A 6,935-nucleotide genomic window follows, 5' to 3' on the forward strand; every position below is an offset into this window, starting at 1 on the left:
TTAGGGCTGCATCCGCAGCAATTAACAAACCTATCCATCATAGACTTGGAGCTACAAAAAGTCTTAGAAGACATCTAGGCCAATTTTATAAATATCCAATGAAAAGAAACAACTTAACCAAGGTGCCAGGGGTATTGAGCAGAAGAGTCAAGATTTGAACCCAGATCCTCCAAGCCTAAATCCATCCTTCTTTCTGCCCCAACCAGTTTGATGAATTTGGTCATTTTGTTTTAGAACAGGACCAATGCCACCACAGGGTGATGCCTTGACTCCTTTGTTTGTGAATTAGATTTGTGAGGCAGAATTGCACAAAGTCATCAGCCTCCCTCTCTCTTCCAGTCATCGGAGTCCAGTGTCAAGACAACTGGGGATGGCCCAGGATACTGTGGATGATTTTGGTCTCTTCCATGTCTGACCAAGCTTCGAGTGTTCCACACTTCCTTCAGCCACCTACATGGCCAGTGGAGCAAATTGTTTTCATCTTCCCATTACACCAGGAGAAGTCTTCACATGTTTGGGGTAGATATCCCTCTAACTCGCTGATGGATTTGAGGCCCCTCAGTTACCCTTTTTTTTACTTTTTTTGTGGGCAATGAGAGTTAAGTGACTTGCCCAGGGTCACACAGCTAGTAAGTATCAAGTGTCTGAGGCCACATTTGAACTCAGGTCCTCCTGAATCCAGGGCCAGTGCTTTAACTACTGCACCACCTAGCTTCCCCTCCTTTTGTAAATATTAACCCATTTCTTCCTCACAATAACCCTGGGAGATCACTACTATTATTCATCCTCATTTTACAGGTGAGGAAACTGAGACAAACAGAGATTAAGTGACTTGCCCAGAGATCTCACTCACTCCAAGTGGCTCCTTTTAGAGATGAGGAAATTAAGACCCAGAACAGAAGAGACTTGTGTAACATCACATAGCAAGTAAGCAGCAGAGCTGGAACTGAACCAACAAGGCTTTCTGCTGCTTAGTCTAGACTCTTTCTGCCAAAACTAACCCTCTCCCAGATTTCCTATTGCAAAAGTGATTCAACAAATCCAACAACCATTTCCCAAGCATCTACTATGTGCCAGACACTGGGGATAACTAGCATTTATATAGCATTTTAAGGTTTACAAAATGCTTCGTGAATATTATCTCATTTGATCCTCACATAAATCCCGTGAGGTAGGTGCTCTTATTGCCCCCATTTTACAGTTGAGGAAACCAAAGGGGGTTAAGTCACTTGTCAGAGGGTCTAAGACAGGACTTGAACTGAGGTTTTCCTGACTCCAAGTCTATGCACTACAACCACCTACCTGACTTCAAAGAGCACAGTCTACTGGATGGGCTTACTTCTTTCTATATAACCCACTTTGTCTGTAGCTCATCTCTATCTGACGTCATGCATACTTTATGTCTCCTTTTCCCTTATCATCATCAAGAAAATATTAAGGGGGCAGCTAAGTGAAACAGTGGATAAAGCACCGGCCTTGGATTCAGGAGGACCTGAGTTCAAATCCAGCCTCAGACACTTGACACTAGCTGTGTGACCTTGGGCAAATCACTTAACCCTCATTGTCCCGCCCTGCCCCCCCAAAAGAAAAAAAGACAATATTAAGCATCTATGATATGCCAGGCACTTACTTTATACCTCTTCCTCCCTCATCATCATTAAGAATCTATGGGAGGGGTGGTGGCAGCTAGGTGGTGCAATGGATAGAGCACTGGCCCTGAAGGCAGGAGTACCTGAGTTCAAATCCAGCCTCAGACACTTGACAATTACTAGCTGTGTGACCCTGGGCAGGTCACTTAACCCCAATTGCCTCACTTAAAAAATAAAAAAAGAATCTATGAGGGGCAGCTAAGTGGCACAGTGGATAGAGCACCGGCCCTGGAGTCGGAAGGACCTGAGTTCAAATCCAGCCTCAGACACTTGACACTTACTAGCTGTGTGACCTTGGGCAAGTCACTTGACCCCAACTGCCTCACCAAAAAAAAAAAAATAATAATCTATGAAGCACCTACTATGCATCAGGCACTGAGGATACAAAAAAAGGCAAAAACCCATGGTCCCCGGCCTCAAGGAGCTCACAGTCTAAAAGGGGAGATGACAAAAGGGGAAAAAAACTGTGCAGGCTACCTATACAGCTGAACAGTGGTGTAAAGGGAAGATGGAGCTCAGACAGAAGGGACCAGCAGTGAAGTGGGAGGGTGGGGAACACTAGGAAGGGTTGTGGAGGAGGAGGGATTTGAGCTGAGCCTTAAAGGAAGCCAGGAAAGCCCCGAGGCACAGATGAGGTGTGAGATGGTGAGAAAACAGTCAGGAAAAGGAGTGTTTGATGCAAGGAACAGTCAGGAGTCCAGTGTCCTCAGATCTCAGAGAGTGGGGGTGGGGATGGGCTAGTATGGTTTAAGAACACTGGAATTTTGGTAGGAAGAGACCAAGTTATTATGAAAGGATTATAAAAGCCAAACAGAGGGTTTTACATTTGGTCCTGTAGTTAATAAGAAGCTGGTGGGGGCAGCTAGGTGGTGCAGTGGATAGAGCACGGGCCCTGAAGTCAGGAGTACCTGAGTTCAAATCCGGCCTCAGAACATTGACACTTACTAGCTGTGTGACCCTGGGCAAGTCACTTAACCCCAATTGCCTCACTAAAAAAAAAAAAAAAAGAAGCTGGTGGAGTTTATTGAATAGGGAGGATAACAAATTCAAGCTGCCCTTAGCCACTCATTGGATCGTAAGGTCCAGGAACTATCATTTTTTTCTCCATCTAGGTAGGCCCAAATCGGGGATGGGGAGGGGAGGCAGTGGGCTACAACATATACTTTATTTTTTGTTTGTTTTTTTGTTTTTTGCGGGGCAATAAGGGTTAAGTGACTTGCTCAGGGTCACGCAGCTAGTGTCAAGTGTCTGAGGCTGGATTTGAACTCAGGTCCTCCTGAATCCAAGGCCAGTGCTTTATCTACTGTACCACCTAGCTGCCCTCCAACATATACTTTATTGTTGTTGTTTAGTTGTTTTTCAATGGCATCCAATTCTTCATGACCCCACCTGAGGTTTTCTTGGTAAAGATATTAGAGTGGTTTGCCATTTCCTTTTCCAACTCATTTTACATATGAGGAAACTGAGGCAAATAGAGTTAAGTGACCTGACACAGCTAGTAAGTGTCTGAGGCCAGGTTTGTTTTTTTGTTTTTTGGTGAGGCAGTTGGAGTTAAGTGACTTGTCCAGGGTCACACAGCCAGTAAGTGTTAAGTGTCTGAGGCTGGATTTGAACTCAGGTACTCCTGACTCCAGGGCTGGTGCTCTATCCACTGGGCCACCTAGCTGCCCCTTGAGGCCAGGTTTGAACTCAGGAAGATGAGTCTTCCTGACTCTAGGCCTGGCACTCTATGCATTGTGGCCCCTCCAGCAGGAGCTAAATTAAGCCTTCTTGATTAACTGTTTGATTTCCTCCCTGGCACTCTGCAGTCCCTGCCCAGAAAAGCAAGGAGGGTGAGAGTGAATACTGTGCATTTCTCCTTTTTCAAACTGTCTTTTTCTTTGATTCCAAGATTACTGGTAAAAAAAAACAAAAAACCAAAACACTGTTTTCCCAGTTTGTAACTTCAGTACTCCAAATAATCATTGATGTGGCTTGGGCCCAGGAGCAAGACTAGGACCAAATCTATGGAAATTCCAGGGAGACAGATTTCAGCTCAAAACAGGAAAACTTTTTCCTAAGAATCAGAATTCTACAACACAATATGCCAAATGCCTTATGAGCAGATACACAGGCAGCTCAAACTGTGCACAGGACAAATTCATTTGTACTCTGAATTTTTTTTTTTTTTGCAGGGCAATGGGGGTTAAGTGACTTGCCCAGGGTCACACAGCTAGTAAGTGTCAAGTGTCTGAGGCTGGATTTGAACTCAGGTCCAGGTCCAGTGCTTTATCCACTGTGCCACCTAGCTGCCCCTAGGGCAAATTCATTTGGAGGTGTGGGACCCAAAGGTGACAGGACACTTCAAAGGATAGTTAGAATGGGTGTAGTTGAACTAAAAGAGGGTGGCCATCCCAACAGTAAGTCCTTATGAGGTCAGCTGTAACCTGAGTCTCCAGGGGATCATGAAGTTCACCTAAAGCTAGGGAAGAGCAGTTCTCTGGAGCAAAGGCCCTTTTTCCCTGTCTTAGTTCTGGCCTCCATTTGTGAAGAGGTGATTCAGAGATGTCTTAGAGGGTGGGAAGTTAGACCAGACTACTTCTAGTTCTCTCTAGTTCTCCCCACAGACGAATATTCTCTGTGCCTTAATAATGCTGCTCCTTTGTTTTTTCCTATTATAATAATGACAGTAGTCTTATTATTAATAGTAACAATAACATGTACTAAGCAGTAAATGAGAGAGATCCTGTCCTTGGGGAGTTTCCTGGCTGGGAAGCCAGACAGAAAAACATCTACTTGTGTTCCTGATGTCTATAGTTCAATGCTGACTAAGGGTTCAGTGACCAACTAATGGCAGATACCACCAGACTTAATCTTCTTTAATCCTTTTAATCTTCAGGCGGTGGCCTAAGAAAGTATGATGCAAAATATTAATTGGCTCTTTTAATTGCTCCTTTCTACTCCCCAAAGCCAACACAAGCCAGCCTCTGGTTGACCTAGTGTCAAGGTGCCTCTGGGAAAGGAACAATAATAGTTAATGTATTACCGATCTCCCTAAAAGATTAAAGATTAGCTCTGGTTTAGCTGAACTATAACTGTCTGTTTGGGTTTTTCCCCTTCCAGGGCTGTCTGGGGAAGGCAGCAGCCTTTGGCTTGGTTTCTTGTTGGTGTTTTCTGATGGGGATATTTTACTGCACAGATTCCAGACCTTCCTGGATGTTTGGGATTTCATTCCTTTCAAAGGGTCCCCTGTAAATCCATTTTCTCGAAATCCTTTGGAACCTCAAATCCCTACATTGGTTTGGATTTTGTAAACGACATAACAATAACAACACTGATAAGAGCTGATATTACTACGGCACTTTAAAGTTTGCAAATAACTTTTCATATATTAACTCATAAGGTCGTGGCTATTATTATCCTCATCTAGACAAGAAAACTAAGACACATAGAAGTTACAGGACTTGCAAAGGTCACACAGTTGATTAGTGGTACAGGTGGGATTGAAATGCAGGTCTTTCTGACATCAAGCCTAGCATTCTGTCTAGGCAGTGAGAGTATAGAGGAGAGAGATGGCCTGGCGACCGAAGAGACAAGTTCAAATCCTGTCTCTGACACTTACTAGTTGTGTGACCCTAAGCAAATCATTTAACTGCTTTCTACCTCAGTTTTATCATCTGCAAACACTGTAATACTCTAACATAGTGGTTCATTGACCCTAATATAGAATCAGTTAACTTAAAATGTATTTTTGGATAACTATATTTCAATATAGTTGATTTTCTTTGTAATTGTCTTATATACATTTAAAAACATTCAGAGAAGGGGTTCATATATTTCATCGGGCTGCCAAAGGGGCTCATGATACACAAAAAAGTTAAGAATCACTGCTCTAATTGTTATTTGCAAATTGTCTCACCCAAGGATCTGTGATCTTATCAATTTTGTTCTTTCTGTTTATGCAGATCACAACCAAGACCTGCCTGCCAAATTTATGCACCTTTTGTCCTTGTTCTTCCATAAGTTTGCTACAGGGTGTCTGACCTGTTGGAAGCTTCCTTCCTTCCTCCCTCTCTTCTTCCCTCCCTCCCTTCCTTCCTTCCTTCCTTCCTTCCTTCCTTCCTTCCTTCCTTCCTTCCTTCCTTCCTTCCTTCCTTCCTTTCCTCTTCCCTCTCCCTCTCTCCCGACATTAATAAATGTTTCCTAACACTAGAAGCATCATGGAAGGAGAAGAGGTGGCATGTGTCAAGTAAGTCAAACCACCATTACCTCTGCCACCACCTCCCCTTAGACTTAGAGATAGCCCAGGACCCTGAGCTCCAGAGCAGTAGGAATATCTGTGCCACCCAGACTACTGGCCCCACTTCAAGCCCAATCCTAATCCCCAACCATCATCAAGGACAAAGCTTCTTAAACTGTGGGTCTCAACCCCATATGGGGTCATGTAACTGAATGTGGGGGTGGTGAAAAATTTGGCAACAGTAAAAGGTTCTGTATACCTATCTTATGTACCTATATACCTTGGGTCACATAAAAATTTCTCCACTGGAAAGAGTTGAGAGAGGGGGCAGCCAGGTGGCGTAGTGGATAAAGCACAGGCCCTAGATTCAGGAGGACCTGTGTTCAAATTTGACCTCAGACACTTGACACTTACTAGCCGTGTGACACCGGCAAGTCACTTAACCCTCATTGCCCAGCAAAAAAACAAAAACAAAAGAAAATGGCTGCTAGAGGGAAAAGTTTAAGCCCTTGAGTAGGGAATCAACCTTTGTAAAAATGTAACCTATAGGGGCAGCTGGGTGGTGCAGTGGATAGAGCACCGGCCCTGGATTCAGGAGGACCTGAGTTCAAATCCGGCCTCAGACACTTAACACTTACTAGCTGTGTGACCCTGGGCAAGTCACTTAACCCCAATTGCCTCACTAAAAAAAAAAAATGTAACCTATCATCGGCCTCTGAAGGTTCTGGAGCCCTTTGCCTCCTCAGAAGCCACAGCTACCGAAGTCTTTGAAAAGAAAGTTCTCCCCACCTAATCTCTTCACCAATGGAGGGAGTTAGGTAGCACAGTGGATAGTGGACTGGGCCTGGAGTCAGGGAGACCTGAATTCAAATCTGGTTTTAGACATTTACTAGCTGTGTGACCTTAAGTAAATCTCTGAGCCTCTGAATGCCTCAGTTTCCTCAACTATAAAATGGGATTCATAATAGCACCTACCTCACAGGGTTGTTTGGTGAGGATCAGATGAGATACTATTTATAAAGTGCTTAGCACAGTAAGTAGTACATAGTAGGCTCTTAATAAGGATT

This window comes from Dromiciops gliroides, chromosome 3 (assembly GCF_019393635.1).
Source record: "Dromiciops gliroides isolate mDroGli1 chromosome 3, mDroGli1.pri, whole genome shotgun sequence".
In the NCBI taxonomy this organism is placed as follows: domain Eukaryota; kingdom Metazoa; phylum Chordata; class Mammalia; order Microbiotheria; family Microbiotheriidae; genus Dromiciops; species Dromiciops gliroides.